Raw genomic sequence first — 18,701 nt, 5'->3', positions numbered from 1 at the left:
GCAGGTGCTGCCTGTTGTTGCGGTTGTTGTCTTTGTGCCCTCGGTTTACCCCTCCGCTGTTGCTGATGAGGAGTTTGTGTTTGTTGCCTTTGGTATGTTGGGTAAGGCTGCGTTCTGAAAGGTTGATAATTCCTATAAGGTCGTCGAGAGAAAGATTGGCGACGAGACGTTGGATAGTACTTCCTGGAAGGAGTTGGCGTGGTTATCGATTGGACCGCCAGCGCTTGTTCTTTCAATTTGCTTACGGTATCATGGAAACGGTCCCCAAACAAATTGTCTCCCATGCAGGGAAGATTGGCTAGTCGATCATGCAAATCATCTCGAATCGAACTAGCTTTCAACCACGCCAGTCTGCGCGCTGCTATTGCAGTAGCTGATGCTCTTGAGGAATTCTCGAACCCTTCATAGATTGCTCTCAGCAAATGTCGGGAGCATTCTTCCATGTCCAGAATAGGGGAAGGAACTTCGGTTCCAGCGGTGAGAAACATCCCTTTTGTCGCCTGAACACACTCATACATGTACTGGACCATGTAGAATTGATGGTGACGGGGGGGCGCTGTTGCCTCGGAGCAGAATGGTCGCATGATCCAGAGCTCCTCCATCTCCCACGCGACAAACAGCGCTTAACTGCATACTTTTGCGGCGGAACTCCCCCCGTAGTTCCCTCGGTGTCCTAGTGATAACCGGTGATGGCTCAAAAAAAGAAAAGTGTGGACTTTAAACAATTCTCCTATTCTAAAAATGACCCAGGCGACACGAGGCCTCCAGACGCGAGGGACCCCGGTCCGACGGCCGATTCGGAGGAAGAGGGCAGCCTGATTGGTGATATACCGAGTGAGGGAGTTCCGGCAGCCCCGACCCGGGAGGAATTTCGGCAGTGGTTTGCCGATTTACGTCGGGATATGAAGACTAACAAGAAGGAGCTGCTGGACAAAATGGCGGATCTCAAGGAAGACATGTCCGAAATCGGCCGTCGGGTAGATGATTTGGATTGCCGATTGGACGCCCAGGAGCTCAAAACGGAAGCCCTACAAACACAGGGAGAGAGGCTAACCCGAGACTCGCAGGACTTACAATTCAAATTGGAGGATTTAGAAAATCGGAGCCGGCGCAATAACTTGCGCTTCCGTGGAGTTCCTGAATCGCCGGAATATGCTGACTGTGTAGATGTTATACAAACCCTGGGTAAATTTTTCCTTCATCACGAGAACACTGCAGCTGCCGCGGATGCAGCGGAGGTGATTGAGATTGAGCGCGCCCATCGGACCCTGGGGCCGAAGATAGGGGATAAGCCCCGCGATATCGTAGTATGCTTCACCCGGTTCCCGACAAAGGAAAAGATTTGGCAGGCGGCTCGGCGGCAAAAGGATTGGGCCTGGCAGGGGCACAACATCGCGGTGTTTGCCGATATCTCCTCAGCTACCCTGAAAAGACGCTTGGAATATAGAGATATTACTTCTGCGCTAAGGCAAAAGGAGCACCGTTACAGATGGCTGTACCCGCAGGGCCTGGCCATCACGATCAATGGTCAGACATCTAAAGCACTTTCGGTGGAGGAGGCGGCGGCCATCTTGAAGGACGCGGGCATCATGGTTCAGCTACCTGCAGCACTGAAGCGCAGAGCCAACCTTCAGCCGCCGGACACTCCGAGATGGCAAAGGGTCCCCAAGGGGGGCCGAAGACTGCGGCGCCAGGAAGAAGAGACCGACCGGTCGGGTCCTCCGAAAGCCAGTTGAAACTTAATGGGGCCAGACGGCCTTCTAATTCGCTATTTTGTGAGCCGGCGTTCGCTGGATGTATAGGGAAGAGCGCGCCTCAGCTGCGAGGCGGCCAAGACATTGGGGGACTTTTCCTTCATGTTTTCCTTTATGTTTAACTTTTACCGGTATGTTACATACAGTTTGTTAGGGGAGGTTGTTTAGACATCGCTGTTTACCTTGTTGGATTATTAGAGTTACTAAGTGGGGGGGGGGAGGGGTATGCTCCGTGGGACACACTGTCCTCACCTGCTATGGCAGATCTGCCCTACAAGCTTGGCAGAATATGGTTGGGGGGGGGGGGGTTGGGGGGGGGAGTGGGGTTTTGGGTACTTACACGTTAGGCTCAGCGGGGGCATTCAGCTGCGCAACAGGGGTGCGGGCTGGACCTTCGGTTCGGGAACCCCGATTGTCCTCTACCCAGACCGTATGGATACCCTGCTGGCCGAGGGCTGTGGAGATAGGGGGGGATTTTCGACAATATGGCTAAGCTCAACATATGCTCGCTGAACGTAAAGGGCCTCAATACACCCAGAAAGCGCCAGCTTCTGCGGGAGGATACGTCACGGGAGGGTCCCGATATACTGTTCTTGCAGGAGACTCATTTGCTTCGTAAATTTGAGCGTTTGCTACCTTGGTCCTTGTACCCGGCCTGCTATAGTGCTCACGCTTCCAAACAGCATAAATACACGGGGGTCAGTATCTTACTGCATAAACACCTGCAGGGCCGGCCCCTCAACCACGTCGCGGATCCCGAGGGGAGGTTTCTCATCCTTCAATTGGAACTGGGAGCCCAGGTGTACAATCTTCTCAATGTGTACGCCCCCAATACCTCATTGGGCCCCTTCTTAGACAGGTTGGAGCGGGAGATGGCTGGGGTGGGGTCCGGTTCATGGATCATTGCTGGGGATTTCAATTTGACCTTGCAACCGCAGGTAGACAACTCTTCGGGAGGGGGTTTGGGGGCTCGGAGGGACAGACGGGCACTCAAGTCTTTTATATATAAATGGGGCCTGTATGACGTGTGGCGGGCTAGTAACCCGGGCGTGAGGAACTTTACTTTCTACTCTAATCCCCACAAGTCCTACTCCCGGATCGATTACTTTCTGGTAGAGAGCACGCTCTCCTCTAGTGTGAGGGACCCGACTGTTGGGCAGATCACGTGGTCTGATCACGCCCCCATTACTTTACATCTCCTGTTAACTGGGGTCGAGGAGGGTCGGAAATACTGGAAGCTTAATGACTCCTTGCTAGACGACGAGGCCTTTTGCTTGCTAGTAAAGGGGGATATTGAGACTTACCTTACCACTAATGCGGAAGCGAGGGAAAATCCACCATTGTTCTGGGAATGTCTAAAAGCTGTCCTGAGGGGTAGATTCATTTCTCAGGGGGCTTATCAGAAAAGGGAAAAATTACGCAGCCGGCACCTCCTACAGGCAGAGATTGCCCGTTTAGAGCACTTGCACAAGCAGTCTCCTACTGAGACTCTTCTTCGAGACCTCCAATTGGCCCGTACACAATATTGTTCTCTCACGTTAGCAGAGATTCCCCACCAGCTGAACATGCTTAAACAACAACACTTTGAATGGGGGGACAAAGCGGGTAGACTGCTGGCACAGAAATTGAAGCAACGCCGGGCTCAGGCACAGATTACTAGCATACGGGGGGCGGACGGTTCTCTTTTACTGACAGCGAAAGCTATACATGAGCGCTTTCAGAGTTTCTATGGGTCCTTGTATGCCCGGGAGTCCTCGATTAGAGAGGAGGATATCCAGGATTTTTTAAGTCAGGTTACGCTCCCTCAGCTTGCAGAGCAGGACAGGGCGCTTTTGGAGCAGGACATATCATTGTGCGAGGTTCTTCAAGTGATCAAGGACCTCAAGGTTAATAAATCCCCAGGGCTAGACGGCTTTACTGGCCAATTTTACAAAAAATTTTCTCAGGAACTTGCTCCGATACTTCTTGACCTGTTCAGCTCCTTGCTGGGGGACCGATCCCTGTACCAGGGGGCAAACGTTGCCGGTATTACCATCTTGGCTAAGCCAGGGAGGGATCCTGCGGACTGCGGATCCTACCGGCCTATCTCCCTTATCAATATTGATTTAAAAATCCTTGCCAAAGTCCTGGCCAATCGCCTTAATCTGGTCCTAGCTAAATTGATACATCCTGATCAGGCCGGATTTATCCCCGGTCGGATGGCCGCAGATAACGTCAGAAAGATCATAGATCTTATTTGGCAGGCTCAGCAACAGCGGGTAGCCACAGTGCTCCTCTCTATAGACGCTGAAAAAGCGTTTGATATGGTGCACTGGCCCTACCTGTTTGCGGCCATGGGACGGATGAATTTTGGCCCTTCATTCCTTCGCTGGGTGGCTGCATTGTATGATCATCCCTCTGCTTGTGTAAAGGTCAATGGCTCCTACTCAGAACCTTTTTCGATCGAGAGGGGAACCCGGCAGGGATGTCCTTTATCCCCTTTACTATTCGCCCTGTTTCTGGAACCCCTGGCCCTTCGGGTTAGGGCTGCAGCTGATATTGCTGGCGTATCAGTGGGGGGGGTGGATTACCGCTTATCGCTCTTTGCCGATGATGTGCTATTTACCCTGGCTGACCCTCCTAGGTCCCTGACCTCTGTGGTCTCCCTGCTTCGGGAGTTTAGCTCGGTTTCGGGCTTTAAATTAAATCTAGAAAAATCAGAGCTGCTCAATATATCTACGCCTCCCGACCAGGTCCTGGCTATTAAGGATAAATTTCCTTTTCGCTGGGCGGCAAAGAGGATAAAATACCTGGGGATATTCATCAGTAAATCTATAGATGATTTATTTCGTCTCAACTACACCCCTCTCATTGCCAAAATATTCACCGATCTCGATAGTTGGACTCGGCACCCTCTTTCATGGATGGGCCGTATTGCAGCCATTAAAATGACTGTGCTTCCCAAATTTTTATACTTGTTTCAGACGCTTCCTGTCCCACTATCTTCTTCCATGCTTAAATGTTGGCAGCGGAAGATCTTTGCCTTTATTTGGAAGCGTAGGCCGCCTAGGGTGGCCAGGACTACCTTGTTCAGACATAGAGATAGGGGGGGGTTAGGTGTTCCACACTTGGGTCGGTACTACGCGGCAGCCCAAATGCGGGCAATTATAGATTGGAATAAAAGGGGCGAACGGAAGTGCTGGGTGGCAATCGAACAAGCCTTGATGGGTCATATGCCGTTATGGGCGCTCACCTGGCAGCCGCAGGACACATGGCTCCGCGATGGAGAGGCAACGCCCGCCTTGACTAATACGCTTCGCACCTGGCGGGTGTGGAAATCCCTCCTAATAGGATCTAGGGAGTATTTCCTGAGCTCTTCCCTATTTCATAATCGCACTTTTCCCCCGGGTTGGGCATCGACGGGCTTTGCTCGTTGGAAAGCTCTCCCTAAACAAACTTTCGGGAGCCTGTGGGAGGCAGGTGCCATCCTACCCTTTCCGACCCTCCAGGACAGGTATCGGTTATTGGCAACCGATGTTTTTCCATATATGCAAATGGTTCATTTCTTGAGGACGCCCGCTATCACCCAGGACCTAATGCTAGGGGGGACACAATTTGAACACTGGTGCGCCCAGGCGGATAGGACTCAGAAAGTCATATCTAAATTGTATACTTCCCTTAATACGGATACTACACACCGTCCCACCTTTATGGCCGCTTGGGAAACCGATTTAGGGAGGCGGTTGGATAAGGAGACTTGGGATATCATTTTTATGAATACCAAACGTAGCTCCATTTCCACATCGCTTAATGAAAATGGGTACAAGGTTCTTTTACGTTGGTATTGTACTCCATTTAAATTGTGGAAGGCTAAATTACGCCAGACGGCCGATTGTTGGAGGGGGTGCGGGGCCACGGGAACTTACTACCATATGTGGTGGGAGTGTTCACGGGTGCGGCCTTTCTGGTCTTTAGTAGAGGATGTTCTCCGTCAAATTCTTCAGCGCTCAGAACCTTTGCGCCCGGAGCAGGTACTGCTTAGTGTCCCGTCCACTTCCAGCCGCCATGAATGGTTACTATCGCAGCAGGTTTTTATCGCTGCTCGCTGCCTCATTGCAGCGCAATGGAGGAGCACTATCACTCCCACACTACGTATGCTTGTGCAGAAGTTGGACCACATGCAGGACCTCTATAAGTGGACTGCTCAAAAGCGGAAGTCCCAGCTTCGATTCGATGCTATTTGGTCACCTTATCAGGGTTGGAGGCGGTCTTATGCCTCCTTGTTGTGATGGGGAGGCGCACTATGGACTACAGACTATTCTGTAGCGCCCTGGGGTATATCTTCTGGGCAGGAGATTGGGAAGAGCCGACTAGTGCCTGCACTACTGACTTTTCTTCTCTGTTTTTCGCCCTGCTGACCCTTGTTTCTTAAGCATATCTACTGCAATTGTACCCCTGTTAGTTATGTTCTTTAGTTGATGTACACTGAAAAAGTTGTCCATGTATCTTATGTTTCCATTCTGTAACATGTGACTTATTGGATAAATAAAAGACAAATGAAAAAAAAAAAGAATTGATGGTGACAAATGCGTGAAGTTAGCATCGCATTTTGATAAACTCGTTTGGCGAAATCATCCAAGCATTTATTGTCTTTACCCGGTGGGTTAGAGGCGTGTGTTTTTGTCTTCTTGGCTCTTTGTAAAGCTGACTCTACGACTAAAGAGTCGTGTGGCAATTGGGTATTGGAGTACTCTGACGTTTTCTGTAACTTAAACTTTACGTCCGTTTTCCTTGAGACTGCTGAAATCCCGAAGGGCGTCTCCCACGATTTCTGCAGTACCTTGTGCAGCATACTATGGGGGGGCAAAGATGTAGGCTCCCCTGGTGTGTCAAATATTTTTAACAAGCCTAAGGTCTCTTCTCTGGGTTCCGGCAGCTTTTGCACTTCCACCTTCAAAATGGAGCCCATCTTTTCAACGAATTTGGGGTAGGAAAGATCTTCCGGGGGAGAATATGGCTCCGCTGGTTTTTCAGGTGGGTCCGAAGGGTATCCAGTAGATGAGGAAGGAGAGGAGTGCGATGATAAAGACACATCCTGTGAGATCTGAGAGTGAACCGGGGACGGCGGCTGTGTTTGCACTGGCTCAGACCTTGGTAACGGATCAACCGGCCCTTCTAGTGCGGAATCTGCCGGTTTTGATGGGGCAGAGGTATCTTCTGGTGGTAAGACAAAAGAGGTTTGCAGTGTCTCAAAAAATCCCGCTAGGGAATGCGAGAGATCCCAGAATGCCTTTTGGGTATGTTGCGGCATCTTGTGTCGCTTGTGAGGAGATAGTGGGAGTTCCGGTCCCGAGTGGTCTGTCCGAGGAGATGATTTAGAACGCCTTCTCTCGGTATCAGTGAAACTTCTATGAGAGGAGTGTCTAGTCGAAGACCTAGAAGGTGTACGAGAGGAGGACGATGAAGTTATTTGAATAGGTCGTCTCTCCAACGGTGTCAACAGTCCTCTAGATTTTGAGGAAGAGGATTGTAGGGAACTACTTCTGGTATGATCCGAAGAGTAATGTCGCCTGTGCCGCTTGGTATGTGCGGAAGATGATGAGGAGGACCTATGGCGCGAGACTTTTGTCTGGGAAGTCTCGCTACCTGCAGCATCATCCTTCCTCGAACGAGAAGGTCTGGCTGGAGTGCGATTGCTATCGCCCGAGGATTTTCGGGAATGTCGTGATCTTTCCCGTCTTTTGTAGGGCTTTGTTCCCGACGCCGGTTTCGGCGCCGATTGCGCGTGTACTATCGGCTCCGGATTTGTATGTCCCTGCTCCGATATCGGCTCCGACGGCGCCGGTTTAGTCGGCGCCGGTTTACTTGGCCCTTGTCTCGGCTCCAACGGCTCCGGTTTCCTCGGCTCCGGTTTCCTCAGCTCCGACGGCGCCGATTTTCTCGGCCCCGGATGCGGATCCGAGTGCGCCGGCTTGCCCGATCCCGGGTTCGGCTCCGACGGCGCCGGCTGTTTATGGGTCCGTGTTTGCTCCAACGGTGCCGGTTCGCGATCCCTCGGCGCCGGTTGCAGCGTTGTATGTGCCGGCCTCGATGAACTCGGTGTCTTAGAGGGGAGTCTTCCCGCCTGCTCCGGCCCAGTATGGCCCGTCGAGCTGTGGCGTTTTTCGGCTCCACGACGATTTTTGGAAGTGGAATGCCCAAGAAAACCAGATCCCTGGTTATCCTCCCTCCTTCGCTTACCTCCGGTCCCGGAGGTTTGTTGATCTAATGAAGATGATCTTCTCTTTTGAGGAGGCGTCCGTACTCCCGTACCGGGGAAGGAGCAGATGGTCGACGGTCGATTAGTTAATTTTAGCTCCATCATCCGGTAGGCCCGATGACGCCTTGCTCTCGGGGACATCCGTCGACAAAATTTACAAATATCTTGATCGTGGTCCGGTCCCAAGCAGCGGTAGCAGCGATCATGGCCGTCTGTGACGGACATGATCTTACCGCAGGGACAAGGTTTGAAACCGGACTGTTTTTTAGACATTTTTGAAAAAGTTGTGAGGAGAAAAAAGCTCCGCTGCGCTCCTGCGCGCGGAAAAAAACAGACTGAGGAGAACTGATTCTTCCCGCGCGGGAACACACGCGCAGCCGCAGAGTGTCGAAACTCTACACTCTGCTTCTTAAGCTCCGCCTCCTGGGCCCGGATGGACAGTTCCCATGACAGCATGGCTAATTCAGCCCTGCTATCGACAGGAAAAAATAGGAACAATACAATAACATCGCTGGGTATGTGCTTATAGTAACGCTAGTAACTAATTACAGTCTTGCAGCTTCTGTATTTCCAGATTCAACAGCGATCCAACTTTTTCCAGGAACTTTGGATAGGATAGATCCTCCGGAAGAGAGTATGGTTCCGGGGGATCCTGGATGAGGACGGTGATGTCTGAGGGGAATTCGGGTCCGTCGCATACCCAGGTTCCTGGTCAACGTGGACAGGCACCGCTGGATGTGGTGTTCGCTCTTCTACCAGTGGTGTGGTCGCCTCCTCCTGGGAGGACGACGGGGACGAATGTGGTGCTTCACTGCCCGCTGGTGAAGTCAGCATGTCAAACGACGCTTGCGTGACTCCGAAAAAGTCAGAGAGGGCCAGCAAAAGCTGCATAAATTTCTCTTTTGTCTGAGTCAGCATTTTTGGCTTGGAGCCGAGTCGGGCTGGTTGAGACGGTGGAGGGTATAACCCATGAGGAGACTTGACTCTTCTCCTTTTCCGGTGCGGTCCCTATGGGAATTCGTCAGTCAGGCTATGCTTGGACGAGGTGTCAGAGCAGATCCTGACTGATGAGCAGGATGACTGTGAAGAGGAATGGGACGTGGTCCGCCCTCTTTCCTCACCCGATGGTAGGATTTCCCTGGAAGAACGACTACTTCTGGAAGAAGTCTTCCGTGTTCGGGAACGTGGATGAGTCGAGGGTATCATAGGCTGCGCGATCCCGAAGCATGGTGCAGCGATCTTGACCCCGGTTGCATCGTGAGCAGTCCAGATGTCCTGGCTGGCGCTCCGTTTGCTTCTCTCGGCACCTTATGCGTCGGTGCTGTCGCCATTTGCGCCGCTCTTGACGCTTTATGCACCGATCCCGATGCTTCTCTTTGGGAGTGCTTCGGTCCTGATGCTCCCGATGAATGATCGGAGTCGATTCCGGCGCAATTTGCGTCGATTTTGGCGGCAAGGGCATCTTCTTCGACGCTGCCGACGTCGACATTGACGCTGGTGTCGACAGTAGTAAGCTTCGACACATTGGAGTAGCGTCACGTCGGGCGTGCGACTCAGCGTCCTTCGTCTTCAACTGTTTCTCCGCCATGAGGAGCCCCTCCGATGCCGGCGATCGAGGCAGGGACGGGTCTCTGCCCTTTTTTAAGGCCTTGTGGCGCCGTTTGTCGTCTGACTTGCGGCCTTCCAAACCCCCAGCCCTGGGGGTGCGGGGATCGACGGACGCTGACCGCCTTACCTTCGAGCTGGATTCCTTCACTGGCCCCAGAGAGGAATGGGTCTCCGAAGGTGGGCCATGGAATTCAGGTGGCGCTGTTTTAAGCTGCTGAATTTTCTGAGCTTGCTGTCGCTGAACTCGCGGCAACATCTGGCCGCAATGTGAGCAAGAGGCCTGCAAATGGGTAGGCCCTAGGCACCAATAGCAGAGATCATGTCCATCGGTGATGGACATGATCTTTCCGCAGGTACATTTTTTGAACCCGGAGGGTCTGGGAAACATTCTTTTTCTGGATGAGGAGAACCACGAAGCCCCGCGTGCGATCCCACACGCGGAAAGAAGAGACTGAGGAGAATCTCTTCTGCTGCGCGAGAAAGCAGGCGCAGTCGCACAGAGCAAAGCTCTGTATTCTATTTCTGAAGCTCCGCCTCCTGGGCCCTGAAGGACAGTTCCCATGACAGCATGGCTAATTCAGCCCTATCAACGGGAAACACTTGTTTCCTCTTTCAAAAAATACAAGGACTCAGGCAAGTCTGTAAATAGATCATTTAAAATAAAGTGAAGAAAATGGTTTTTTCACCCAATGCACAATCAAGCTCTGGAATTCATTGCCAGAGAATGTTCTAAAGGTAATTAGCATTGCTGGGTTTAAGAAAAGTTCATAAACTGTTATTAACCAGGTAGATTTGAGGAATGCTGTTGCTTATCCCTGGGATAAGCAGCATGGGACAATGCTCTGTAGTTGTGACCTGGATTGGCCACTGTTAGAAACAGGATACTGGGCTGGATTGGCCACTGTTACAAACAGGATACTGGGCTTGATGGACCCTTGGTTGGACCCAGTATGGCAACTATGTTATCTTACCCCTTATTGTCCTTGCCTGCTCTCAATCGCCCTCTTTCCATTGCCCTCTACCTATCAGTTTTACATATCACACTCTCATCCCCTTCTCAGCCCATCTCTTCTGCTCTATGCCCCCTCTGTCTGCAATCGTTCCCTAATCCTTTTACCCACTCTCTAGAACCCTATTTACACCCTCTATACTCATCTATCCTCATCCACTCAGTGTCTTCCCAGTCACTCACGCTCTCTCCCGACTCCAGTGCCTTTGTCTCTTACCCCCTACTCTGCCTCCCATTTCATCTCCCATTCAACTATTTGTGAGACCCCCTATTTCTACGCTGATCCCCTCCCATTCCTTCTGCCTCTCATCCTCTACCCAGGCCTCTAGGTCCTTCACAACATCTCTTTTCCATCTAACAACCCCTCCCCTAAAATCTCCCAGACCATCTCACCCACCCTCACCAATATTCCCTTGCTTCATATCACATCCCCTCTCCATATAGCCTTTTTCTATCCTACACATCATTGATCGTGTTTCCTCAGGTCCCAGTCTCACTCCCACAAAGTCCACATCTCCATACTAACATCCCCAAATCTTAATCTCATTCACACACACTTCAGCTTCCATTCCCCATATTATATCTCAAGTTGTAAAACGATGGGTCACAATATGAAACTCCAAGGGGGAAGACTCAGGAACAATGTCAGGAAATTTTCTTCATGGAAAGGATGGTGAATGCATAGAATAACCTCCCAGAAGAGGTGGTGAAGACAAGAACAGTAACAAAATTCAAAAGGCCATGGAACAAGCACAGAGGATACCTACTGACGATAGAATGAAAATGAAGAAATTAGGTTAACTTCTGTTTTACCAAGATGGTAACTTTCAAACTGGCATGTCTGCATTGGCGAAAGCCCAAATACATGGACATTTTATAACTTGAGAACACATATGCGCACATCATAAAATAGCTTGGCTGTGCGCACACATGCACCAAATTTTAAGTGGACACATGCCTAGGTGCACTAATCCTGATTCTATCACGTAAGTCAAGGTATTTTAAAATGGGTACGCATCCACACCATTGCCAGTTTCACCAGTTCGTCCACCAGTTCGCCCAGTTAAGTGCTAGATTCTTCAAAACCTCCTGGTTTGATAGCCTGCACTCCCCCCAGTTACTCTAGATGCTGTAAACCCATCAGAAATGTTTTGTTTTGTTTTTTTTTAAATTACACCCCTTTCACAGCAGAAGTAAACTTACATGGCAGGGGATCTTAGTACACACCTAGGCACATAAGTATTTAAGTGCCACACCACGCCTCTCTTTCAAATCAAGTGAGATGAGCACATTCCTACTAGTTCTCCTAGACATCTCTTCTGCGTTTGACACTGTGAACCACGCCATCCTTTTAAACCGCTTCTCAGACATCGGCTTATCAGGATCAGTCCACAGATGGTTCAACTCCTTCCTTAGCAACAGAAGCTTCATAAGAACATAAGAAATTGCCATGCTGGGTCAGACCAAGGGTCCATCAAGCCCAGCATCCTGTTTCCAACAGAGGCCAAAACCAGGCCACAAGAACCTGGCAATTACCTAAACACTAAGAAGATCCCATGCTACTGATGCAATCAATAGCAGTGGCTATTCCCTAATTAAAATTGATTAATAGCCATTAATGGACTTCTCCTCCAAGAACTTATCCAAACCTTTTTTGAACCCAGCTACAATAACTGCACTAACCACATCCTCTGGCAACAAATTCCAGAGCTTTATTGTCCGTTGAGTGAAAAAGAATTTTCTCAGATTAGTCTTAAATGTGCTACTTGCTAACTTCATGGAATGTCCCCTAGTCCTTCTATTATTCAAAAGTGAAAATAACCGAGTCACATCTACTCGTTCTAGACCTCTCATGATCTTAAAGACCTCTATCATACCTCCCTCAGCCGTCTCTTCTCCAAGCTGAACAGTCCTAACCTCTTCAGCCTTTCCTCATAGGGAAGCTGTTCCATCCCCTTTATCATTTTGGTTGCCCTTCTCTGTACCTTCTCCATCGCAACTATACTTTTTTGAGATGCGGCGACCAGAATTGTACACAGTATTCAAGGTGTGGTCTCACCATGGAGCATTATATAGAGGCATTATGACATTTTCCGTTCTATTAACCACTCCCTTCCTAATAATTCCTAACGTTCTATTTGCTTTTTTGACTGCTGCAGCACACTGAGCCGACGATTTTAAAGTATTATCCACTATGATGCCTAGATCTTTTTCCTGGGTGGTAGCTCCTAATATGGAACCCAACATCGTGTAACTACAGCAATGGTTATTTTTCCCTATATGCAACACCTTCACTTGTCCACATTAAATTTCATCTGCCATTTGGATGCCCAATCTTCAAGTCTTGCAAGGTCCTCCTGTAATGTATCACAGTCTGCTTGTGATTTAACTACTCTGAATAATTTTGTATCATCCACAAATTTGATAACCTCACTAGTCGTATTCCTTTCCAGATCATTTATATATATATTGAAAAGCACCGGTCCAAGTACAGATCCCTGAGGCACTCCACTGTTTACCCTTTTCCACTGAGAAAATTGACCATTTAATCCTATTCTCTGTTTCCTGTCTTTTAACCAGCTTGTAATCCACGAAAGGACATCGCCTCCTATCCCATGACTTTTTAGTTTTCGTAGAAGCCTCTCATGAGGGACTTTGTCAAATGCCTTCTGAAAATCCAAATACACTACATCTACCGGTTCACCTTTATCCACATGTTTATTAACCCCTTCAAAAAAATGAAGCAGATTTGTTAGGCAAGACTTCCCTTGGGTAAATCCATGTTGACTATGTTCCATTAAATCATGTCTTTCTATATGCTCTACGATTTTGATCTTGAGAATAGTTTCCACTATTTTTCCCGGCACTGAAGTCAGGCTCACTGGTCTATAGTTAACCGGAGCGCCCTTGGAGCCTTTTTTAAATATTGGGATTACATTGCCACCCTCCAGTCTTCAGGTACAATGGATGATTTTAATGATAGGTTACAAATTTTAACTAATAGATCAGAAATTTCATTTTTTAGTTCCTTCAGAACCCTAGGATGCATACCATCCGGTCCAGGTGATTTGCTACTCTTTAGTTTGTCAATCTGGCCTACTACATCTTCCAGGTTCACAGTGATTTGGCTCAGTTCGTCTGACTCATCACCCCTGAAAACCATCTCCGTAACTGGTTATCTCCCCAACATCCTCATTAGTAAACACGGAGGCAAAGAATTAATTTAGTCTTTCTGCAATGGCCTTATCTTCCCTAAGAGCCCCTTTAACCCCTCTGTCATCTAATGGTCCAACCGACTCCCTCACAGGTTTCTTGCTTTGGATATATTTTTTAAAGTTTTTATTATGAGTTTTTGCCTCTATGGCCAATTTCATTTCAAATTCTCTCTTCGCCTGTCTTATCAATGTTTTACACTTAGCTTGACAATGCTTATGTTTTATCTTATGTTCTTCAGATGGATCCTTCTTCCAATTTTTGAAGGATTTTTTTTGGCTAAAATAGCCTCTTTCACCTCAACTTTTAACCATGACGGTAATCGTTTTGCCTTCCTTACACCTTTCTTAATGCGTGGAATACATATAGACTGCGCCTCTAGGATTGTATTTTTAAACAATGTCCATGCCTGTTGAACACTTTTAACCTTTGCAGCTGCACCTTTCAGTTTTTTTCCAACTATTTTCCTCATTTTATCAAAGTTTCCCTTTTTAAAATTTAGTGTTAGAGCTGCAGATTTACTTATTGTCCCCCTTCCAGTTATTAGTTTAAATTTGATGATGTTATGATCACTGTTGCCAAGTGGCCCCACCACCGTTACTTCTCTCATCAAATCTTGCATTCCACTAAGAATTAAATCTAAAATAGCTCCCTCTCTTGTTGGTTCCTGAACCAATTGCTCCATGAAGCAATCATTTATTACATCCAGGAACTTTATGTCTCTAGCAAGTCCTGATGTTACATTTACCCAGTCAATATTGGGGTAATTGAAATCTCCCATTATTATTGCACTGCCAAATTGGTTTGCTTCCCTGATTTCTCTTAGCATTTCATCATCTGTCTGACCATTTTGTCCAGGTGGACGGTAGTATACTCCTATCACTATACTCTTACCCAACATACATGGGATTTCTACCCATATAGATTCTACTGAGCATTTAGTCTCTTGTATGATCTTTATCCTGTTGGACTCTATACCCTCCCGGACATAAAGTGCCACACCCCCACCAAGTTGATCCTCCCTATCATTGCGATATAATTTGTATCTTGATATAGCACTGTCCCATTGGTTATCCTCCTTCCACCAAGTCTCTGTGATGCCAATTATGTCAATCTCATCATTTGCTGCTATACACTCTAACTCTCCCATCTTACTTCTTAGACTTCTGGCATTGGCGTACAGACATTTCAAAGTGTGTTTTTTGCTTGTTTTAACAACCTGCTTTTCAGTTGTTTGGGATAATTCGGAACTCGTTAGCTTTGGTGATTTTTTACATATAGGCATATGAACTATGTTTGCATTTAATGGAACCTCTCTATTGGGATGCCCTAACTCTCCTGTTTCATTAGTATCCTTCAAGGATACATTTCTCCGAACCATGCACTGCTGAGTGACTGTCGGCTTTCCCCCTTGTTCTAGTTTAAAAGCTGCTCTATCATCTTTTTGAAAGTAAGTGCCAGCAGCTTGGTTCCACTCTGGTTAAAGTGGAGCCCATCCTTTCGGAAAAGTCTCCCCTTTCCCGAAAAGTTTCCCCAGTTCCTTACAAAGCTGAATCCCTCTTCCCTGCACCATCGTCTCATCCACGCATTGAAACTCTGGAGCTTTGCCTGCCTCTGGGGACCTGCATGTGGAACAGGAAGCATTTCAGAGAATGCCACCCTGGAGGTTCTGGATTTCAGCTTCCTACCTAAAATCCTAAATTTGGCTTCCAGAACCTCTCTCCCACATTTTCCTATGTCGCTGGTGCCCACATGCACCACGACAACCGGCTCCTCCCCAGCACTGTCTATAATCCTATCTAGGTGACGCGTGAGGTCTGCCACCTTCGCACCAGGCAGGCAAGTTACCAGGCGGTCTTCACGTCCACCAGCCACCCTGCTATCTACATTTCTAATAATCGAATCACAAACTATGATGGCCGGCCTAACCCTTCCCTCCTGGGCAGTAGCCCTGGGAGATTTGTCCTCAGTGCGAGAGGACAATACATCACCTGGAGAGCAACAAAGAATCTCCCAACATCAAGTCATCATTAGGCATACCCCAAGGCTCCTCACTATCACCCACCCTCTTCAACATTTATCTTCTTCCCCTCTGCCAGTTGCTCACAAACCTAAAATTAATACATTATCTCTATGCAGACGATGTGTAGATCCTGATCCCCATAACAGAATCCCTCTCAAAACACTCGTTTACTGAGAAAACTGCCTCCAATCCATTAACCACCTTCTCACAAGTCTGAACCTGGTCCTCAATGCTGCCAAGACCGAACTTCTTTTCATTTCTTCCGACCACACGGACCTAACCTATCAGACTCCCCCCAACACCCAAATCACACAAGTAAGAGACCTTGGAGTAATCGACAACTGTCTGAATCTAAAGAAATACATTAACAACACAATCAAGGACTGTTTCTATAAACTACAAATTCTGAGAAGGCTCAAACCCCTCCTCCACTTCCATGATTTTAGGACAGTCCTCCAAACCATGCTCCTTGCCAAGATAGATTACTGCAACGCTCTCCTCTTTGGTCTCCCCATTTCCACCACCAAACCTCTTCAGATGCTCCTGAATGCGGCGACTAGAATCTTGACTAACACCAACCGCGGAGCACACATCACCCCATTCCTCCGGAACCTGCATTGGCTTCCAATAAACTACATAATTTAACAAATGTCCCTCACCATAATCCACAAAAATATCCACCATCAGCTACAGCTAGACCTTCGGAACCCACTCAAACTATACTCATCTTCAAGACCCATCAGAGTAGTGTATAAAGGAACCCTGCAAGTCCCCTCAAGCAAAGCCACACGTCTTACAGCCACCAAAGAATGAGCATTCTCAACACCTGGACCTGCCATTTGGAATACCTTGCCCCCTGATCTCAGACTGGAACCCTGCCCTCTAACATTTCAGAAAAATCTCAAGACCTGGCTATTGCTTCAAGCCTTCCCTTAACTTTCTAAACCATGCAAATGCCTCCTAGTCAAACTTTGCTCTACTTGCCTAGGCGCACCGCCTAATCCACAGTTCATTATGTTTTATTTAACTCCTCTATCCTTTTTTTTCCGTCTACCTTAGCCCCCAAGTTCATGTCACCTTGTTTATTGTAACTTTGCCTCTTGTTAAATGGTTGTTAAGTTATACCCCCTGGTTCCGTGTAAACTGATATGATGTGACACTGTTCATGAATGTCGGTATAGAAAAGATATATATAAAGAAAGAAAGAAAGAAAGATACACGCATCTGGGCGCCTTTTAAAATTCAGTGGGCGAGGGCAAGCTTGAGTTGTGTACACATCTGATTTTGGCACACACCAGGGCTTTTAAAATTCACTTCTAAAGTTAACATTTCTCCTCAGGGGTAACCTGCAGAGAACAGCAGTTACTACCCTTAAGAGAAGGCTTGGGGGTAACCTGCATACAACAGCAATTACTGCTCTTGAGCTAGCCTGAACAGAGTGGCAGTTGCTACCCTAAAAAAAAACTTGCTCAGTGGACCATTTTGGCCTTTATCTTTGGCCATTTATTATTGTATTATACTTCGTTATTATTTATCTGCATGCACGTCTGGCATTCAAGGCACCTTATTTATTTATTTTAGCATTTTTGTATACTGACATCCATTTGCACATCGTATCGGTTTACATAAAACTTAAACAGCGTCGCCGTAACAACAGGCATAGCCTTTACAAGGAACAAAAAACTGTAGCAACAGGCTGAATACAGATTAACTAGGTACAATATTTTGAGGTACAGATTAATAAGGTAAAATGTTTTTGAAGGGATATCTGGGAAAAGGATTTAAGAGTATTTAAAAGGAGAAGCTCGGTTACTAAGTTAATAATAAGCTAGAGGACAAGGCCAGGAAAAACTGGATATAAAGGCAAATATTTACAAAAAATTCAAAATTATCTAGACAGGAACAGAGCCCATGCATTCCCTATCCCTGCATGCATCTGGAGAAGTGTACCAGGAAGAAGAGAAGGCAGGCAGGCATGGAGAGAGTGATTGCATATACACTCTCTACTCCAGTACCCAATCTCTGATGTTTTGACTGCCTGGGGTACAATATGGCTGCAGGCTATTAGTGAACGGTTAGTTCAGGAAAAGGAACAGCTAACCTGGGAGTCTTCTGGAACACTTAAGCTGCTCCTCGCTCTCCCAAATCATTCATTCCTTCAATCCATCCAATCTCCGAGTCCCACTTCACCTTTCCTCCCCCTCCCCAATCGCCTGGTCCCATCTCACCTCGCCGCCGCCCCCAATCATCTCTTCTTCCCTCTCGTGGGGAAATCTTTCCTCCCAGATTACGCAATGACACTTTACCTCAGCCTCTCGTTACTTCCTTCTAGTCCAGTTGACAGGAGACTAGAAAACGCAACCTCGGCAACTTTCTAAGCCGCTCCTCCTCGCGGCGGTGCCTTTTCTTTTTGGGTGCAGCCGTTTGTACTACAGCGCGTGGTGTTTGCTAGAATCTACGGAGCAGCACCTGGTTCAAATTGCTGCCCAGGCTAAGAAGGGGGAAAGCGACTTAAAGAAGCTTCATGGTGCTCTGTTCGCCTTTTGCTCTTTTCCTTTTTGGCGGTTCTAGCTCGCGGGAGGTAAAAGAAAGAGGTACCGGCGCTGGGAGCAAGCTATTTTGTAAGTGGGTACTTCTGCACCCCTACTTTCCCGTGTCTACATATATGCCATCAGCGCGCGCTTTGTACCACCAGCCCCAGGGTGGCATTATGGCACCTATATGGCCCAAGCTGTAGGGTTCATACGGCGCTGATCGGTCAGGATTAAATATCGTAAAAAGTAACTGTAATTTTTAGGATAATAACCAGTTTAGGGTACTGTCCTTGGGAATTCAAAAGGTATACTAAATCTAGGA

At 47.9% G+C, this 18,701-nt stretch overlaps 1 protein-coding gene across 2 annotated transcripts in view; it reads right to left on the bottom strand.

Annotated features, from left to right (window-relative positions):
- The window catches only part of LOC115092775 (disintegrin and metalloproteinase domain-containing protein 9-like), a 1,307,906-nt gene extending 1,289,659 nt beyond the window's left edge, over positions 1-18,247 (bottom strand). Inside the window, exon 1 of one of the 2 annotated variants that reach the window (XM_029604079.1) lies at positions 18,152-18,247. The gene's annotated coding sequence lies outside the window, so the exon portion shown is untranslated. Of the gene's footprint in view, positions 1-18,073 lie in introns of both variants that reach the window. The other variant, XM_029604080.1, reaches the window with a different exon arrangement.
- Between the last annotated feature and the right edge of the window lie 454 nt (positions 18,248-18,701).

The sequence above is a fragment of the Rhinatrema bivittatum genome, chromosome 5 (genome assembly GCF_901001135.1).
Source record: "Rhinatrema bivittatum chromosome 5, aRhiBiv1.1, whole genome shotgun sequence".
Taxonomy (NCBI): domain Eukaryota; kingdom Metazoa; phylum Chordata; class Amphibia; order Gymnophiona; family Rhinatrematidae; genus Rhinatrema; species Rhinatrema bivittatum.
Note: the sequence above shows the minus strand (reverse complement) of the source record. Positions and strands in the feature narration are given on the sequence as shown.